The 19,447-nt window shown below is 39.1% G+C and overlaps 2 protein-coding genes across 2 annotated transcripts in view; one reads left to right on the top strand and one right to left on the bottom strand.

Moving 5' to 3' along the window:
- The window catches only part of ACO1 (aconitase 1), a 241,233-nt gene extending 237,394 nt beyond the window's left edge, over nt 1-3,839 (bottom strand). The window contains exon 1 of the mRNA XM_030194231.1: nt 3,618-3,839. The gene's annotated coding sequence lies outside the window, so the exon portion shown is untranslated. The remainder of the gene's footprint in view (nt 1-3,617) is intronic.
- Nucleotides 3,840-4,074: 235 nt separating this feature from the next.
- The window catches only part of CCDC171 (coiled-coil domain containing 171), a 665,674-nt gene continuing 650,301 nt past the window's right edge, over nt 4,075-19,447 (top strand). The window contains 2 exon segments of the mRNA XM_030194229.1: nt 4,075-4,169; nt 5,585-5,731. The gene's annotated coding sequence lies outside the window, so the exon portion shown is untranslated.

The raw sequence follows: 19,447 nt of genomic DNA, 5'->3' as shown, positions 1-19,447 counted from the left end.
GGCTGACCTCTCAGGACAGAGATAGTAGGAATAAGTACATAAGTACATAAGTAATGCCATACTGGGAAAAGACCAAGGGTCCATCGAGCCCAGCATCCTGTCCACGACAGCGGCCAATCCAGGCCAAGGGCACCTGGCAAGCTTCCCAAACGTACAAACATTCTATACATGTTATTCCTGGAATTTTGGATTTTTCCAAGTCCGTTTAGTAGCGGTTTATGGACTTGTCCTTTAGGAAACCGTCCAACCCCTTTTTAAACTCTGCTAAGCTAACCGCCTTCACCACTTTCTGCGGCAACGAATTCCAGAGTTTAATTACACGTTGGGTGAAGAAACATTTTCTCCGATTTGTTTTAAATTTACTACACTGTAGTTTCATTGCATGCCCCCTAGTCCTAGTATATTTGGAAAGCGTGAACAGACGCTTCACATCCACCTGTTCCACTCCACTCATTATTTTATATACCTCTATCATGTCTCCCCTCAGCCATCTCTTCTCCAAGCTGAATAGCCCTAGCCTCCTTAGTCTTTCTTCATAGGGAAGTCGTCCCATCCCCGCTATCATTTTAGTCGCCCTTCGCTGCACCTTTTCCAATTCTACTATATCTTTCTTGAGATGCGGCGACCAGAATTGAACACAATACTCAAGGTGCGGTCGCACCATGGAGCGATACAACGGCATTATAACATCCTCACACCTGTTTTCCATACCTTTCCTAATAATACCCAACATTCTATTCGCTTTCTTAGCCGCAGCAGCACACTGAGCAGAAGGTTTCAGTGTGTTATCGACGACGACACCCAGATCCCTTTCTTGGTCCGTAACTCCTAACGTGGAACCTTGCATGACGTAGCTATAATTCGGGTTCTTTTTTCCCACATGCATCACTTTGCACTTGCTCACATTAAACATCATCTGCCATTTAGCCGCCCAGTCTCCCAGTCTCGTAAGGTCCTCTTGTAATTTTTCACAATCCTGTCGCGATTTAACGACTTTGAATAACTTTGTGTCATCAGCAAATTTAATTACCTCGCTAGTTACTCCCATCTCTAAATCATTTATAAATATATTAAAAAGCAGCGGTCCTAGCACGGACCCCTGAGGAACCCCACTAACTACCCTTCTCCATTGTGAATACTGCCCATTTAACCCCACTCTGTTTCCTATCCTTCAACCAGTTTTTAATCCACAATAGGACATTTCCTCCTATCCCATGGCCCTCCAATTTCCTCTGTAGCCTTTCATGAGGTACCTTGTCAAATGCCTTTTGAAAATCCAGATACACAATATCAACCGACTCCCCTTTGTCCACATGTTTGTTCACTCCTTCAAAGAATTGAAGTAAATTGGTCAGGCAAGATTTCCCCACACAAAAGCCATGCTGACTTGGTCTCAGTAATCCATGTCCTCGGATGTGCTCTGTAATTTTGTTTTTAATAATAGCCTCTACCATTTTCCCCCGGCACCGACGTCAGACTCACCGGTCTATAATTTCCCGGATCTCCCCTGGAGCCTTTTTAAAAATGGGCGTTACATTGGCCACCTTCCAATCTTCCGGTACCACGCTCGATTTTAAGGATAAGTTGCATATCACTAGCAGTAGCTCCGCAAGCTCGTTTTTCAGTTCTATCAGTACTCTAGGATGAATACCATCCGGTCCAGGAGATTTGCTACTCTTCAGTTTGCCGAACTGCCCCATTACGTCCTCCAGGTTTACCGTGAAGTCAGTAAGTTTCTCCGACTCGTCCGCTTGAAATACCATTTCCGACACCAGTATCCCACCCAAATCTTCCTCGGTGAAGACCAAAGCAAAGAATTCATTCAGTCTCTCCGCTACGTCTTTGTCTTCCTTGATCGCCCTTTTTACCCCTCGGTCATCCAGCGGCCCAACCGATTCTTTTGCCGGCTTCCTGCTTTTAATATACCGAAAAATTTTTTTACTATGTTTTTTTGCCTCTAATGCTATCTTTTTTTCATACTCCCTCTTGGCCTTCTTAATCTGCGCCTTGCATTTGTTTTGACACTCCTTATGCTGTTTCTTGTTATTTTCAGACGGTTCCTTCTTCCATTTTCTGAAGGCGTTTCTTTTAGCCCTAATAGCTTCCTTCACCTCACTTTTCAACCAGGCCGGGTGTCTTTTGGACTTCCGTCTTTCTTTTCTAATTTGCGGAATATGTATGGCCTGGGCCTCCAGGATGGTATTTTTGAACAGCGTCCACGCCTGTTGTACAGTTTTTACTCTCTCAGTTGCCCCCCTAAGTTTTTTTTTTACCGTTCTTCTCATTTTATCATAGTCTCCTTTTTTAAAGTTAAACGCTAACGTATTTGACTTTCTGTGTACAGTTACTTCAAGGTCGATGTCAAAACTGATCATATTATGGTCACTGTTATCAAGCGGCCCCAGTACCATAACGTCCCTCACCAGATCATGCGCTCCACTAAGGACCAAGTCTAGAATTTTTCCTTCTCTCGTCGGCTCCTGCACCAGTTGCTCCATAAAGCTGTCCTTGATTTCATCAAGGAATTGTATCTCTGTAGCGTGTCCCGATGTTACATTTACCCAGTCTATATTTGGATAATTGAAGTCACCCATTATTATCACATTGCCCATTTTGTTCGCCTCTCTGATTTCTTTTATCATTTCTGTGTCTACCTGCTCGTCCTGGCGAGGCGGACGGTAGTACACTCCTATCACCATTTTTTTCCCTTTTATACATGGAATTTCAACCCACAGTGATTCAAAGGTGTGATTTGTGTCCTGGAGCAGGAAATGATAGCAGGTAGACAAAGGAGCCAAGCTTGGCTGAGAAAGAGAGGAGGTCTAGGCAGCAGCGCAACCAATGGTAACAGTTCTTATACAGACAGGCAAGTGTGGCTGCATTTACCTGCGAACTACATTACGCACAATGCATTGCTCATCTTTTCAGTGACAACTGCAGCCATGAAAGTCCTCAGACATGAGAATAACAGTAAAGGCATTAAACACGCTTTAGGATCATATTATAAACTAGCCCAAGGCTGTCAGAGGACAGAACATCCATCATCTTTGTAACACCAGGCTTCCCAAGGCAGATTACAACAGTTAAGATCAACACATCAGGAAACGGGATATCCTCACTAACATTTGGCCATCTGTATTGTATATAGTGTGTTTATTTATTTAGTTTTTAGTGTAGAAAAATAAACAAAATACAAGTTTAAAATTGTTGTTTCTACCAGCTATAATAATTTTTAAAGCTGTTTTAGTGTTATTCAATTGTTATTTCATGATATTTGTATTTACATATGGGAAGCTTTCAAATAAATTAAAAAGCTGTCCAATAAGTAAAATAAATAAATAAATCTTTTGTTCTCCACCTTTTAAGGCACTGCCTATCCAATTGAAACAGATTTAGATTCGTTACAGATGGACCAACAATAAAGAACGACAACGTGGATGAAGCAGCTCATAAGTTTGCCTGTTTTCTTTTGATTGTACTAAAGATGACGGCTGCGCGGGGGAGTGGAAACAGAGATTAACCAACTTGGCTTCCTTGTTTACAGTGGACTAAATAGTCACTTCCACTCCTGTCTATTAAATCTCATTGATTCTACCAGTATAAACCTCGTTGAATACCTCCCGTGCAGGGCTCTGTAGCAGTCCAGCTTGGTTTATTTTCCAACCTGCACATAGAGAGAACCTCAAGATCAAAAACAAACAGCCCCGTCCGTCTCCGGCTCTGCAAACAAGTTGCTTGCTGCTACGTCACACAGCAGCCTATGACGCTCCCGCGGTTACAGCCGCGCTGTTGAGGCGGCAAGCTTGGCGCGCCGCGGCTACTGATACACAAGCAACAACCAACAGTCAGCGTGAGCATCTGAAAGACACACGGGAACAGCGATTGCGCCTACAAGCGAAGCTTACGTAAGAGGTCAGCGCAAGCAAGTGGGCTCCTTGGGTGAGAGGCGGTTGTCAGCTCTTTTCTGACACTCCCCCAAGGGATAGAGTCCCTCCCCCTCCGGGCTCCGCCTCTACCAAGCTCCTCCTGTCCCGGCCCTCTCGTGTCCCCACGCAGGCTCAGTGCGTGGCTCTCCTCAGGCAGTATCGCCAATCAGTGGCATCCGGCATTATTTTCGAACCGAACTGCCTGTCTGCTTACTTCTTTTGGTCGCGCTGCACGCGCTACGGGTAAGAGACGAGCGAGGGGAGGGTGAAAGGGGCGGAGTCGGAGGGTTGCACTGACAGTATGGGAAGCGAAGTAAATTTCAGGGTGAGGAATTAAAAGGCCGGGCAGGCTAGGGCTTTTGTTTGTAGCGGGGAGGCATTTTGGCTTTGGACCGGAGGGTGCAGGGGCGATGGTGGCACTCCCTGATTTCAGGTAAAAGTAACCCCTGAGGGCAGGCGCAGGTGTTCGCGAAGCTGGCTTCCCTGGGATACTCCTCTTCCAATGTACTGTCAGTTCACTCTTGCAGTGGGGCAGTGTCTCTGGATGGGCCAGTTTTGCGAATACTATGACTAGCACTGTTACTGGTATTTGTGCCAGGGGAAAGCGAAACCTGCAGGGGATGCTAATACTTGCTTTGCGACTGGAAAATCGGAACTAAAATTTGGCTTTTAGTGAGCTGGAGTTAGGGGGTGACCCAATATTTCACAAGAATGAGGGTTGCGACCTGAATATGCTTTCTTAGAGGGTGGCCTTTTATGTGTTTTTATTTAGGGGGTAATTTTAGAAGGCCTATTAGACGTGCATAAATCAGTAGTTAGATGTTTAAGTTCCCATTTTACAAAGCTGGTATGTGCACGTCAAAGACCCAAGTGCATGTAGGGTAGGATTAAGCCTTTAGTGGGCCCTAGGCAAACGGGTTGGGCCACTAAACCATCGTGTAAATATATTTTAAAACATACGAATAGGGCCCTTCCTGATTTTGACTGCTGGGGAAGGAGCTGCAGGTAAAAAGTATTGTTTTCTTCTTTCTGCTGTCAACTGGTGTGGGGAGGACATCTAGATCTCTATGGGCAGTAGTAGTTCTGGTTCTCAGAAGCTCACTTTTCTTTTTGCCAGCAGCTTAATTACTAGGGAAAAATCTTCCTTGGGAACGAACAAGTACATTTGATAGGGCCCTAGGTACGCCCCTGGTTTGCTTATTTCTTAATCCTACCCTGAGTGTGTGCAAATTGCAAGCAGCGTGTTTTGGGCAGGATTTGGGAAAAACACATTTATATTCTAGGCATGCCCATTTCAGAAGGGGAATAAATATCCATGTAAATCCAGATATTGATCTGTTGGGACATCTGCTCTCAAGCATGTGTAGGTTTTGGCAAACTGCTCCACTTGAGCAGCACTGCACTGGTAGGATTGGGGGAGTTTGTACCCTTAATCCCACAGTTTTTGACCCCTCTCAAAAAGCTAAGCTGGCAAGGAAGACCAATTGTAGATTTTTAAATTGGCTAAGGTAAATGTGTATGTGTAAGGTAAATCTGTGTTGCTATAACCATCTATGTGCAGTCGCATACATGTTTCTTTGTTGATTTTCAACCTGTTGAAGTTTTCAGAGTTTAAATTTGGAAAATGGATGTTCATACATCTTTCTCATCTATTTTAGAACAAGCTCTATGTCTGCAGATTCTGTTTTGAAATACTGGTGAAACTTTAATTTCCTGTTCTGACCTGGATATCTCAGTTTTAATCTTTCAAAAATGGGCCTGCACATGTTCATTGACTGATGGGGAAAGTGGTTTTATTTTATTGGGTGAGTGGAAGATGGAGACTTATTTTTTTTGTGTTAAGAATATAGGAAATTGGTTGCATGTATCTTAACAGTGGCTAAAGTAAAAAAACAAACAAACCCCAAAATAAAAACAAAACAAAAAAAACTCCTACCAAATGTGAAATTGGAGTATGTGGATTTAGTGGGTTGGTTCAGGAGCATTGTGCATCTGTGTATACATGTGTATTTAAATCAGAGGGAGACCTGTCCATCACTCTGATTGCTTTTTGATTGGATGGGATCACCCAAAACCTAGATCAAGGGTGAGCTGCAGATGTGGTGGTCTTAAATTTGAACAAAGCTTTTGTCGACGTCTCATATAAGAAGCTCAAAATAAAAATGTGCAGCCTAGAGTTGGAGCCCTCAGGTGGTTGACTGGTTCACTACTTGCTGAGTGATAAGCAGTAGAGAGTGTTGGTAAATAAAAGTTTAGACCAAATAAATGGGAGGGGAGGGGGTGTCAGGGAAGTATCTGTAGGATCTGTGCAGTATTTTATGCAGGTGGTTTCTCTTGTATGTAAGTGATGCTAACATCTGTGGTCAAATCTGTCTTGGGTGAACACCAGTCAGTCAGCGTGTTAGGATATCTATAATGACTATATATGAGGTAAAGTTGCATACACTGCCTCTGGTGGATGTAAATGTATCTTATGCATATTCATTGTGGATGTCCTGAATACCTGGTTCTTCATAGGACAGGTTTTAGAGCCACTGGAGTAGCCAAAATGAGGAGGGGTTGAGTGCTTGGTAAGAAAGGTACAGTGCAAATATGTGGAGAAAGCTATAGTGTGGCTCATGGAAACCTTTCCAACTACTCTGTATGTGTGTAGCTGGGGTTTTCTTCTTGTTGGTGTGTGTCTAGCTGACTTGGAAGAGCGAGTGGAGGGGGTGGCTTCAATGGTATGGTACCTATATATTCTGTTGATTTTTTAAAGAATAGTAAATTGTGTGATTAGAAGTCACTGATAACAGATTTCAAAGGATGGATTTTACAATTTAATCATCTGTAGTGGGCCTTAGGCAGGCATAAATGTGTGGGCCCTTCTTACAGAGTCCCTGTATACTTATTTTTTCTCAACCCCCAACAGATATTCTCATTTACTCTGTTCATGCCTCTTCTCACCCCTGGCCAGGATCTTTTGTGAGTTAATCATGGGTACGCTGCAATGGAATGAAGTGGCCCCAGTGGTTACAGCACTGGGCTGTGAAGTGGGGAAGTTGGGCAAGTCATTTTCATCCTCTATTGCCCTATGTACAAACACGATCAAAGGGTTGACTGCCTCAAAGAGTGAGAGAGATTAAAGGCCAGAGTGAATAAGTTTCCAAATGTTTCACAAATGGAAGAAACAGAAAATATTTAGCTTTCTTTGTGCCTCTGAAAGAGTTAGAGTGGAGGCACTGTTGGGATGGTTTTCAGAGGAATTTGCCCAGGTAATTGAAGAGTTACCTGTTTCTCAGTTTGAAAACTTCCTTCTACTTAATGTTCACATGGGTACAATTGTTGCAGTTCTGGTGTCTGCTGCTGTCTGCTGCTCATGTATTCATGAATGCCTCCCATCATCGGCTCTTCTCATCATGTAAAGTTCTTGTGCTTGCTGACAGCTCTTTTCTTCAGACTGAAGCAGTCCTCTTCTCCTCATCTCGCGCTCGTTTCATTTTCCTCTTTATTTCAAACCATTCCATTGTACAACATACTATATATTCACAATATCACAACATGCCTTCTCTCATGAACAGGTAACAGTTTTGTTTTGTTTAATTGTCTTTATAAATCCTATTTTAAAAAAAACCTGTGAAGTGTGAAAAGCTGTTTTCTGGGTAAATGGGCGTTTTTATTTTCAAGAATTCTAGGTAACATTAGAAATTGTTTTTCACCAAATATCATATATACTACTAATGTCTTTTAGTGAAAATTTCACACATCCTATGCTTATTTATGAAGGCAGTCTGTTCCAGTATAAACCCATCCTTAGAAAAAATGTTCTGAACAGGTTTTGGAACTAATGCTCCCTGCGTCTCCTGTCAGCTTGCTGGATGTTCTGCTTTAACTCTTAATTTGTAAACCCTATTGTATATATATTCAAGCTTTAATATACCTATTAACTTTAAATTTAAACTCAACTTTAAAGTTGTAAATTGATGTGCTTCAATTTTATAACCAATAATTCTTGCCAGGAGTATTTCTCTAACCTATACTCATGTAGGATTCCTTACCTCTATTAGTTAACTTTCCCAGCCTCCTCTTTATAATCCACCCCCAATAATTCTTTACTATGCCTCTTCTGTTCCTTGTACTTTATCTGTCACTTCCTCCATGTTTATGATTTGTGGAACTTTTTGAGGTCCACGTTAGAGAATGATGTGGGCTTTGTCTTCATCTGCAGAAGCCTTGAGCATTTTATGATTTTATATTTAAATGTTTTTATCAAAGTAAAAAAAGGAACAATATTCCATGCAACTGTTTATAAATTACAAATAGATAATTCACCCTGTTAAAATGTCCAGGGGTACAAAATACAAGCCACTCTATTAAAGTCCTAGCGGGGCAGAAATATGCCTTACAAAGCACTGTTATGATTTTGTAAACTGTGGATGAAAAAGCCATCAACAATTTTGGGATTCAGTCTAGCTCTCTTGCCTTCCACAGTCCTTCCTGCAATAGAAAATGTCTTCTCAGAAGATGTGCTGGTAGCAGAAATGCACAAGATCCCCTGTGAAATTTTGCCAGTTGTGGCTAGCACTTTTGTTTGTTTTTCCAAAAACTCATAACATCGTCATCTGCATCACTTGAACATAAATTATTTTCCAGTTCATTAACAGCCTTCAAATTAGAGAACGACAAGGGGGACAAAGTTTGTCCCCTTGGGTCCCTGTCCCCTTGTCATTCTCTAATTCACATCTGCTCTGTTGGAGCTTTCACTTGCGTTCAGTTACTTAATATAGCCATGCTATGCAGCTAGAACCAAATTATGCAAATCCCTTTTCCACATCATAGCCTAACAACATTAAGGAATATTTCAAGGGTCTTCCCTGTTCTATAATATTTTGTTTCCCTCCATATTATTTACCCAAACCTTTTTATTGTGGGCACATCCACCATATCTGTATAAATCCCCCCTTAAAAATGGTGCATTTTTTTCTGGGGTTACATATGCCTGAATAAAATTATATTGCATATCTCTGGTTAAAAATTTCTTCCTCAATAAAAGTAGAGAGGTGTGGTAGCCGTGTAACCTTCGAAAGCTAATCAAAAAATGTATTAAGTTATGTCCAATAAAAAAGGTATCATCTTATTTTCTTTTCCATGTTTTATTTTGTTTGATTCCTATTGACTTCCTCAATAAATAAATAAATAGAAACCTTTGCAGTATTATCCCAAATCTGCTTTCACTGTTCCTTTAGTGTAGATTACTTCTAAATTGTATACTGAATTAGACATACTGTAAATGCCGTCCATCTGCTGTTACCTTATAAAGACTTGTTATATGTTTGGAAGTTGGAATGGGATAGAGGATTGATATTACCTCCTCCAGTGGATTCAAATTTCTCAATCCCTTACATTTATTCCCCTGTAAATAATGTTCTAACTGTATTATTGCACACATTGATAGTAAAATCTGGCATCTATTTCCTCTCAGTTTCTCTACTATATAATCCACCATCAGCTTTGCTTGCCTCATCCAATTAAAATTTCTGGGGCCTCGACCCCTTGGCCCAAAATTTTCATCTAGAGAATGCTCAAACACCAAACCTTTTGCTATCCTTGCCCAGTCTTCACAGCTGGATCCCCTCTTGGATGTTTTTTTCACACTGCCCCTTCTGGTCCTTCCTACTAAATATTTGCAGTTTCCTGGACTCATAAAGTATTCCTTTCCAATTGCAACTAATGCTGATCAGGGTTTTCCCTGTTCAATAAACTGATGCCCTTAATTGAGAAGCCTAGTCCTCCCTTCTCTCTACCACTGAGGGATTTTATTATTATTATTGTGTTCCATATGAAGGTTGTTATATGCCTGTCTAATTTTGCAAAATAATTCTCTGGTATTTTCCTTGGAAGCATGCTGCCTGGTTAAATCTGCTGATATTCAGTGGTATTTAACCGAATAGTGTGGCTGAAGTCTGTACTAGTAGCCACAAAAAGAGGAAGGCTACTGTGACTGACTCAAAAGATGAACATCAAGAAGTGAAGAGTCCAGTGTAAATGTTTAAATAATCAACATGATGTATTAAAATTCCAAATAGTCCTTTATCCTCAAATATTATCTTCTTTTATATGTAAAAAGTAGTTTATATACTACATTATATACCACATTGAGCCTACAAATAGGTGGGAAAATGTGGGCTACAAATGTAACAAATAAAAGTAGTTGAGCATTTAGTTATGGCTCAATGGTGGCCGTTTCACTTTACATGCTTCATCAGGAGCCGTGCATCAACTTTCTTATAATATCAAACAAGATGGTATCACATATTTTTGTGATCACATTGCATCTTATCAAACACCAATTCTTTCATGCAGCGTTCTTAGCAGCTAAGCCACAGCTAAATGCTTAACTACTTTTTATATATAAACTACTTTTTATATATAAAAGAAGATAATATTTGAGAATAAAGGAATATTTGGAATTTTAATACATCGTGTTGATTATTTAAACATTTACATTGGACTCTTCACTTGTTGATGTGAAGTCTGTACTAACCACCTACCTGAGGGGTGTTACAGGGGCGGAGTCTGGGCAGAACTGGCACATAAAGGGAAATGTGACGTGATATACCGCCTTTCTGAGGTTTTTTGCAACTACATTCAAAGCGGTTTACTTATATTCAGGTACTTATTTTGTACCATGAAAATGGAGGGTTAAGTGACTTGCCCAGAGTCACAAGGAGCAACATATATCAGGCATTACATCAATAATCTAATAAAATCAAATTAGACTTAAAACTATCTGGACATCGGCTATATTTAGTGCAGTGTCTGGATAGCTAACCGGGCAAATGAGATTGCATGAAGTGCATATGCAATCATTCTTTGCCCAATTAGCTATCCAGGAACTGGCAGTGAATATTGGCTGGTGCCCAGATAACTTCCAGGTGTGGTATGAGGGGTTCTCTTGTTCCCCCCTCCCAACCAGCAATGGGGTCATTACTTTTTAAAAGCACTTAAGTAAAAAGTAAAAGTAGAAAGTCTTATCCCTCCAAAATACTCAAGAGCCTCTGTTATCAAATCGTGCGGCAATGCCAACGAAGCCTATTCAAAGTGAATGGGCTTTGTCGGCATTGCTACACTGGGAGCCGCTAGCGCAGCTTGATAAGAGGCCCTAAAAGTAATAAAGTATAGCTCTTAAAAAAACTACTTTTTACTATTCTTAACAAGTTTGCACCACAGAATCTAGTATAATTACAAGCTGACTTCTAGGGGGTTACACAAGGTCTTTCCTAGAAGAAAACACCCTGAGCATTGCACTGGGCAGAAGAACATTAATACATCTATTGGAAAACAAAACAAGTTGGATTAGTACAGATCAGTCCTACACAGACACTTGATGCTAACAGAATACCTTGCCTTTTTATTTATTATTTATTTATTGCATTTGTATCCCACCTTTTCCCACCTATTTGCAGGCTCAAAGTGGCTTACAGAGTGTGGTTATGACATAATCATTTCGTGATAACAGGTACATTTCTTATAGATTGAATATTGTTAAGAGAAGATAAGCATATACGTTTCTTGATGACGAGTACAATTATTGATGTTTAAAGATTGGGTAATTGAGGATAGACAGGGAAGAGTTATGTCAGAGGTGTGGTGTGGTCATTGTGTGAGCTGTTGAAGTGGTTTGTAGGTTATGTATTTTCCTTGTATGCTTTTTGGAAGAGATGAGTTTTGAGAGATTTGCAGAAGTTAGTTACATCGTCAATAGCTTTCAGGTCTGTAGGAAGATCATTCCACAGCTGCGTGCTCAAGTAGGAAAATGTGGTGGCGTATGTCAGTTTGTATTTTCACACATGAACAAAGATAGACTCTCATGAAGTATAGAATAAATAATCACAAATTAAAAATAAAAATACGTAGACAAAAATTAAACAACTCTCAAGAAGCCGTACTCTGCATATAGTGCAAAACCAAAGAAACAAACAAACAGTGACACATCCCTTTGCACTGTGTAAAATAGAAAGAGCAGATGTAAATTTCAAAAACTTATACGTTCTAATTGCTGCATTAAAAATTAACAAAACAAATAGAAAATAAATTGATACATTTTTATTGGACTGACTTATTACATTTTTTGGAAAATGTACAAAGCAGATCGTTAAGAACGTAATTTATTAATATAATTCAAAAAAATATATACACATAAATACATATATAAAAGATTAGCTCGACACAGGCCGTGTTTCGCCCAGCAGGGGCTGCTTCAGGGGCTACAAGAAATCATAACATAAACATAATTATTATACAGTTGTTCTTCTAAAATCATAATAAAATAACGTGTATACACAGTTAAAAAGAAACTTACTAACCACACATAAAGTGAAATGGATGCAAAGGTTTGCGAGAAATTATATATATATAGCACCAAAATCCCACAAAGAAAAGAACATGTAAATAGATATGTATACACATGTATACAGTCAGAGTGGTATAATAAAATAAATTTCAAAATAACATGTATATATTAAATATATTAAAATAAATCAACATCCGATAAGGACATGTAAATAAATGTATCTGTATATGATATCAGACAGATACAAGTTTTAGAATGACATGTATATATTAAAATAAATCAACATTCGATACCGTCTTTATATCACTCCATAATAATAATAAAATTATAATAAAAGAAGCAATAAAATAATAACACAGATATCAATAGATACACAAGAGAAACTTTAAAAATATTTCAGCAAAACACCCACCTACACAAAAATCCTCTATAGTTCAAATTGGAAAAATTATATTGGAAAATTCCAAAGATATACTGTGGGAAAAAATAAAATAAAAGACAACGTGAGAAACTACAAGAGAGAATCAAAAATCAAAAAATCAAAACAGATGGACTGCTGAACTTCAAAACCAGGCACTTGTAAAAAGCACCTAAAAGCTAAGCAAACAAATGGAAAGAACAGAGGTTATAAGTATATTATACATTTTGCTATAGCTCTTAAACATTTTGGCTGGTGGCCAACTTTGCTAAGTATTTATCCACCCCTGCCTGTTTTGATAGAGTTCTACTAGTACTGATATTTTTTTTTAATTTAAATTATCCTAATTATATTAGCATTAAGTTTAGGCATGCTTTGTATCGCGTGTGCTCAGTCCCCTCCCTCTTCCCCTCTCATCTGATCCGTACCCTTTTGTTAGCTATTGTGATCTTCCATATTGATTACTGCAACTTGCTTTACACTGGCCTTCCTCTCCACTCTTATCAAACACCTCCAGCTTACTCAGTCCACCACTGTCAACTCCTCCATTGTGCATGTCATGTTGATCATGTCACACCTCTCTTACTCTCAGAACACTGGTTTCCTGTCTTTTCTAGCATCAAGTTCAAAATTCTTGTGCTAGTCTTTAAAAGCCGCCTCCTATCTGCATCTGTTTACCAGAACCATCTCCTGATCCCAAATGCTTCCATCCGCTGTCTCCATTCTTCCAATAACCTTTTCACTGTCTCCTCTCTTTCCTCTCTTAACCTCATAATTTTTTGCAAAACAGCTTTTAGTTACCTAGGACCCAAACTCTGGAACTCCCTCCTGGTTCACCTTAGGGTCAAATCTTCCTTTCTGTAAGTTTAAATCATTGCTCAAAATCCACCTCTTCTGTGAGACCTTCAGTCTCCTATCCCTCTGACTTTTTTTCCTCGCCTCTAACCCTGTTTCTCTCCCCCCGTCTGCTACCTCTGTGACTCACCCCTTCCTTTCCTCAGTCTTTTCCTTTCCCCATTCTTTTCTCGCTCTCCTCAATGTTATTTTACTGTTGTAAACCATGTAGTTTATTGCTATTATTAGTAATAAGTAATTTATCTTTAATATCAAGCATAGCACTGGAAGGTTGAAGGGTGGCCAATGTAACACCAGTGTTTAAAAACTGCTCCAGAGGTGATCCAAGAAATTATAGACCTGTGAGCCTGACGTAGGTGTTGGGGAAAAATGGTAGAGACTATTATAAATAAGGAAATTTACAGACCATATACATAAGCATGGATTAATGAGACAAAGCCAACATGGATTTAGTCAATGGAAATCTTGCCTCACCAGTCTACTGCATTTCTTTAAAGGGGTGAATAAACATGTGGATAACGGTGAGCTGGTCAACATTGTGTATCTGGATTTTCAAAAGACATTTGACAAAGTCTCTGGATTAAAAGCTGGTTAAAAGATAGAAAACAGAGAGTAGGGTTAAATGGTCAGTGTTCTCAATGGAGAAGGGTAGATAGTGGGATTCCCCAGGGGTCTGAGCTGGGCTGCTGCTTTTTAACATATTTATAAATAATTTAGACATGGGAATAACTAGTGAGGTAATTAAAGTCACTGATGACACAAAGTTATTCAAAGTTAAATCACAGGAGGATTGTGAAAAATTGCAAGAGGATGTTACGAGACTGGGAGACTGGGCATCCAGATGGCAGATAACTTTTAATATGAGCAAGCGCAAAGTGATGTGTATGGGAAAGAGGAACCCAAGCTATAGCAACGTGATGCAAGGTTCCACATTAGAAGTCGCTGCCTGATGATACGTTGAAAGTCTCTGCTCAGTGTTAGGTGGCGGCTAAGAAAGAATGTTAGGAATTATTAGGAAAGGAATGGAAAACAAAAATGAGGATGTTATAATGCAACTGCGCCTCAAATACTGTGTGCTATTCTGGTTTTACCACATCTCAAAAAAGATATTATGGAATTAGAAGAAGTACAGAGACGGTCGATGAAAATGATAAAGGGGATGGAATGACTTCCCTATGAGGAAAGGCTGAAGACTCTTCAGCTTAGAGAAAAGACGGCTGAGGGGAGCTATGATAGAGGTCTATAAAATACTGAGTGGAGTGGAACGGGTAGATGTGAATCGCTTGTTTTACTGTTTCAAAAAACAGTAGGACTAGGGGGCATGCAATCAAACTACTAAGTAGTACATTTAAAACAAACTGGAGAAAATATTTCTTCACTCAATTTGTAATTAAACTCTGGAATTCATTGCCAGAAAATGTGGTAAAAGCAAGTAGTTTAGCAGGGTTTAAAAAAGGTTTGGATAAGTTACTCCAAGAAAAGTCCATAAGCTGGACTTGAGAAAATACATTGCTTATTCGGGGATACGATGCAAAAACAGAATAAATGAATCTTTGCAAGGATATAGAAGGTGAAACAAAACAGCGAAGCCAACTAAAAAAGTGGACGATGCTCTATGTAAAAAACTTTTATTGATGAACACGACTCGATACAGCTGTGTTTCGGCCTATGGTGCCAGCATCAGGAGTTTGTCATTCAGTGGGTGGTGTTGAAATGGAGCTGTAGCGTCTTGTAAGTCAAATTGAAGTAATGCTCTTAGAAGCTTTTCGAATCTCAAGAGTAAACCCGGACTTGAAATAAGATTTGTTTTTACTCTTTTGGGATCTTGCCAGGTACTTATGACATGGATTGGCCACTATTGGAGACAGGATACTAGGCTTGTTGGACCTTGGGTCTGTCCCAGTATGGCAAAGCTTTTGTTTTTATGTTTATGGTATATTGAGCACTGTAAGTAAAATAAATTAATATTCCTATACCCAATTAAATTTAATTAAATAAACTGCCTTTATTAAAATATAGAAGCTCGCAAATAATTTGCCCTTCCATCTTCCATATGTCTTTTTTTTTTTTTTTTGTAGTACGAGATGTAATGCTTCAGATCAGGGCTCCCCAACCAGTTGCAGCGGGGGATCTAGAGGTGTGTTTTAAAAAATGTGGTTGCTTGCTGAGAGAAAATAGGTGGATCACAATATATGGAAAACTTTTCCCATGGATATTTCTCTGGATATAATTTTTTTCCAGACATTTAATATCTGAGAATGAAATTCAGTGGGATAATCACGGATATATTTTCCTGGCCACATTGTGTGTATTGTAATCAAATATCAAGAAGATCAAGTTTTGATAATTTTAATGCCTAAAATGAAAAAGTTGTGAAAGGGTCAAGGATTAACGCAGGATAAAGGCTATTTAGATGCGTGTAGTAACAAAAGAAATGCAGATGTCGGTTCTTAATTTGATCATTAGCAGTTGCAGAAATTGTAAAGCAGTTTTGGATGGCTGCATTTTTCTCAAACATATGATCATGACCACTACTCATTATGGAAATATGCGCAGTTTGCTCGCTTAAAGTATAAAGCTTGGCAACATGCTCAAAGTGGTCATTTTTTTTTTATTATTTGTTTATTACAATTTTACATTTATAATCAAGGAAAGCTTGTTTTGAAAAGCAATACATTTCTCCATAAGTTTTAGAAGAATGCAAATATAAGAAAAAGAAAAAAATTGAAATTTCTTGCTCAAGTCCACATACTGGAGCAAGATGTTAAGAAATGGAATATATCTTCGTATCAAAAATTATTAGAAATAGAGCTAACAGAAAGATAGCAGGTTAACATTACATAGTGTTATCAATTTCCCTTTAATTGAAATAAATATTTTAAAGACCCCTATTTTGCCTTGATGCTAGAAATACTGTCAACTGAGCTGGGTCAAAAAATACATATTTATTTGATTGATATCTCACCACACACTTACATGGATATCTCAAGTAAAAATGTAGCACCCAGCTGAATTACACCTGGGTTCATTAAAAGAAATTGTTTCCGACGCTTTTGCGTTTCTCTAGAGATATCAGGAAATATTTGTATTTTTGACCAAGAAACTATCTTTATTTTTAAAGTACATAGACATTAACCAAAACTTATCTGGTGCCAATGCCACTGTTACAATTAAAGTTGTTGGAATTACAATTTCAGAATCTGTTGATTCAAGTAATTCAGTAACATTCAACACTTGTTCTTGTTTTTTCTGGTCACCATGCTCTATAATCGGAAGGTCATAAATCTGGGTAAAAGGAGGAATAAGTTCCTCCTTTACACCAAAAGTCTCAATTAAGTATTTTTTCAGCATTTCCCTAGGAGATTTAGTAAGTTGTTTAGGGAAATTTAACAAGCGAAGATTATTACTTCTAACAGCATTCTCAAGAGATTCAGTTTTTCTTCTTAGTGAAGTCAAATCTTTTATCATAGACTACTGTTGGGATTGCATTCTTTTCATATCCAAATCTTTTTAAAGTTCTAGTTGTTCCAATTTTTCTACTTTTAAATCCAAAGTCTTTATTTTTTCCTCTTGTTTTATCATTTCTTGGTTTAATTTCTGTATCTGTAGTGACAATGGTTTCCCTAGGTCTACTATTAAGGTCCACAAAGAGTCTAAGGTTACTTCAGTTGGTTTGTGCATTGCAAAAGAAAATAGTGGCAGTGGTACCTCTTTCTCTGATGTTGACTCCAGGTTCGAGATAACAGCATTTCCCACCATAGCTGTTATTGGTGTCGGTGTTCCCGTCAAGGCTTCTTGCATTCCAGCAGGCTGATCTATTTCCTCCCGACTCTGTTCGTTTTCACCACTCTTGGGAGATCCGTTGAGAGTCGCTTCTGTTGGAGTGCTGCAACTCAGAGGCTGAGGGGGCGGTTCCCTTGTGTCGGGGCTGAGCGTCAGCTCTAGCCCAGGAAACACTACCGTGCCTCCATTCGCACTAGCGCGTGCCAGCGGGCTGTCTTTCGACACGTGGTCATGTTTTTTTTTTAAAGAAGATTGGTGAGCACAGCCAAGAACTAGACACTGCAGATGCTTTAATGTGTCATAAGAAAGGTATGATAGTACTCATAATGAAAATATTGTTGTTAATCATTTAAAAAAAAGAAAGAAAACCCAGACAAAATTAGTATGATTACTTGAGTACTGTAAAAAATGTTATTTAAGGGGCAGTGCTAGAAAGTGGCTTCTCTCTTGTCAGTGTGTGGGTTTTCCGTGCTGCGAGTGTGTGGTGGTAAAATGGCTGCATTGCCATATATCTTTCTTTAATGGCCGTGTATTAATTTTCCAGTTAGCATGTGGACATTGCTACGGGAGCTCTTACTAACATTTTTTTTGGCACTGAGGGCTCCCGTGGTAATCGGGCAGCACCCAGCAATGTGCCCGCACTACCCGATTAGCACAGGGCACGCCTACTTTCTTCCCATAGTCACGCCTCCCGTGCTGAAATAAAAATTTTTTTAGCACGGGATTAGCATGCGCTGATGGGCACACTATTGCAGGACACCTCAGTATGTCCCATGGCTTACTAAAGTGCCCCTTAATGCCTGCTATGAAAAATTTGTGATAAAATATGACCAGACATGCACGCAGCCAGGTTTTCACCAACAAAAATATATATTCCAATAAACTGGATATATCTGATAATACTGTCGCCGTAGAAAAGCAGTAGAAATTTTTGGCTTTATGGAATTAACATTAGATTCTGATCCCTTGACCATAATTTTTGTGCTTTAATATAAAATTGTAGTGCATAATTCTATACAGATACGCACCTGTGGGGTTTGGAGGAGCTTGACCAGACATGCACATGGAAAAGGAGGTTCAAGGGGAGGCCAGACTCCCAGGTGGAATTTTTCTAAAATTTGCATGATGAAGTTAGTGCTAAGATATTTCATCAACTTAGAATAATTACCACTTTCAGAAGAAATGCAGAAAATCTACTTTTTATTTGTGAATTATCAAAATTGGCTAATCTTTGGTGTCCTCTGAACAATTGACTCCAGTAAATGCGCCAAGTGGCTTAAAACCTTGGCTCACTGACTCACGAGGCTTACAGATCTGCCAGACTGGTTGAAAATTCACACGAAATATCATTAAAATACTACTCAAGAAAAAGAAATATTACATTTTCAGAAAATAAGCAGAAAATATACTTTTAATTCAAGGTTATTTTTTTGCATTTAATCAGCTGCATGTCAAAACAAAATGTTCCCATTTTTGCAAACACAATGTATCTGAATGTGGTGTTCATTTCATTATAAATTTCTAGCATAAGAAGCATTCTCTAAGCAGAAATTGAATCTGTTACATAACTCAACGTTAACATTTCCCTCAATGTGTTTTTATTAGTATAACATTGGTTAGGTTTGTGGGTTATTTCAAGGTTTCAAAACAGAAGTTGTTCATTCTGCAAAAGTACTACTACTTATAATTTCTATAGCGCTACTAGACGTACGCAGTGCTGTACACTTGAACATGAAGAGACAGTCCCTGCTCGACAGAGCTTACAATCTAATTAGGACAGACAAACAGGACAAACGAGATAAGGGAATATTAAGGTGGGGATGATAAAATAAGGGTTCTGAACAAGTGAATAAGGGTTAGGAGTTAAAAGCAGCATCAAAAAGGTGGGCTTTTAGCTTAGATTTGAAGAGATGGAGCTTGACGTACTGGCTCAGGAAGTCTATTCCAGGCATATGGTGCAGCAAGGTAAAAGGAACGGAGTCTGGAGTTAGCGGTGGAGGAGAAGGGTGCAGATATGAGAGATTTACCCAGTGAACGGAGTTCCCGGGGAGGAATGTAGGGAGAGATGAGAGTGGAGAGGTACTGAGGAGCTGCAGAGTGAATGCACTTTTAGGTCAATAAGAGGAGTTTGAA

The sequence above is a fragment of the Microcaecilia unicolor genome, chromosome 2 (assembly GCF_901765095.1).
Source record: "Microcaecilia unicolor chromosome 2, aMicUni1.1, whole genome shotgun sequence".
NCBI classification, from domain to species: Eukaryota; Metazoa; Chordata; class Amphibia; order Gymnophiona; family Siphonopidae; genus Microcaecilia; species Microcaecilia unicolor.
The sequence above is the reverse complement of the archived record's forward strand: the minus strand, read 5'-3'. Positions and strand labels throughout refer to the sequence as shown.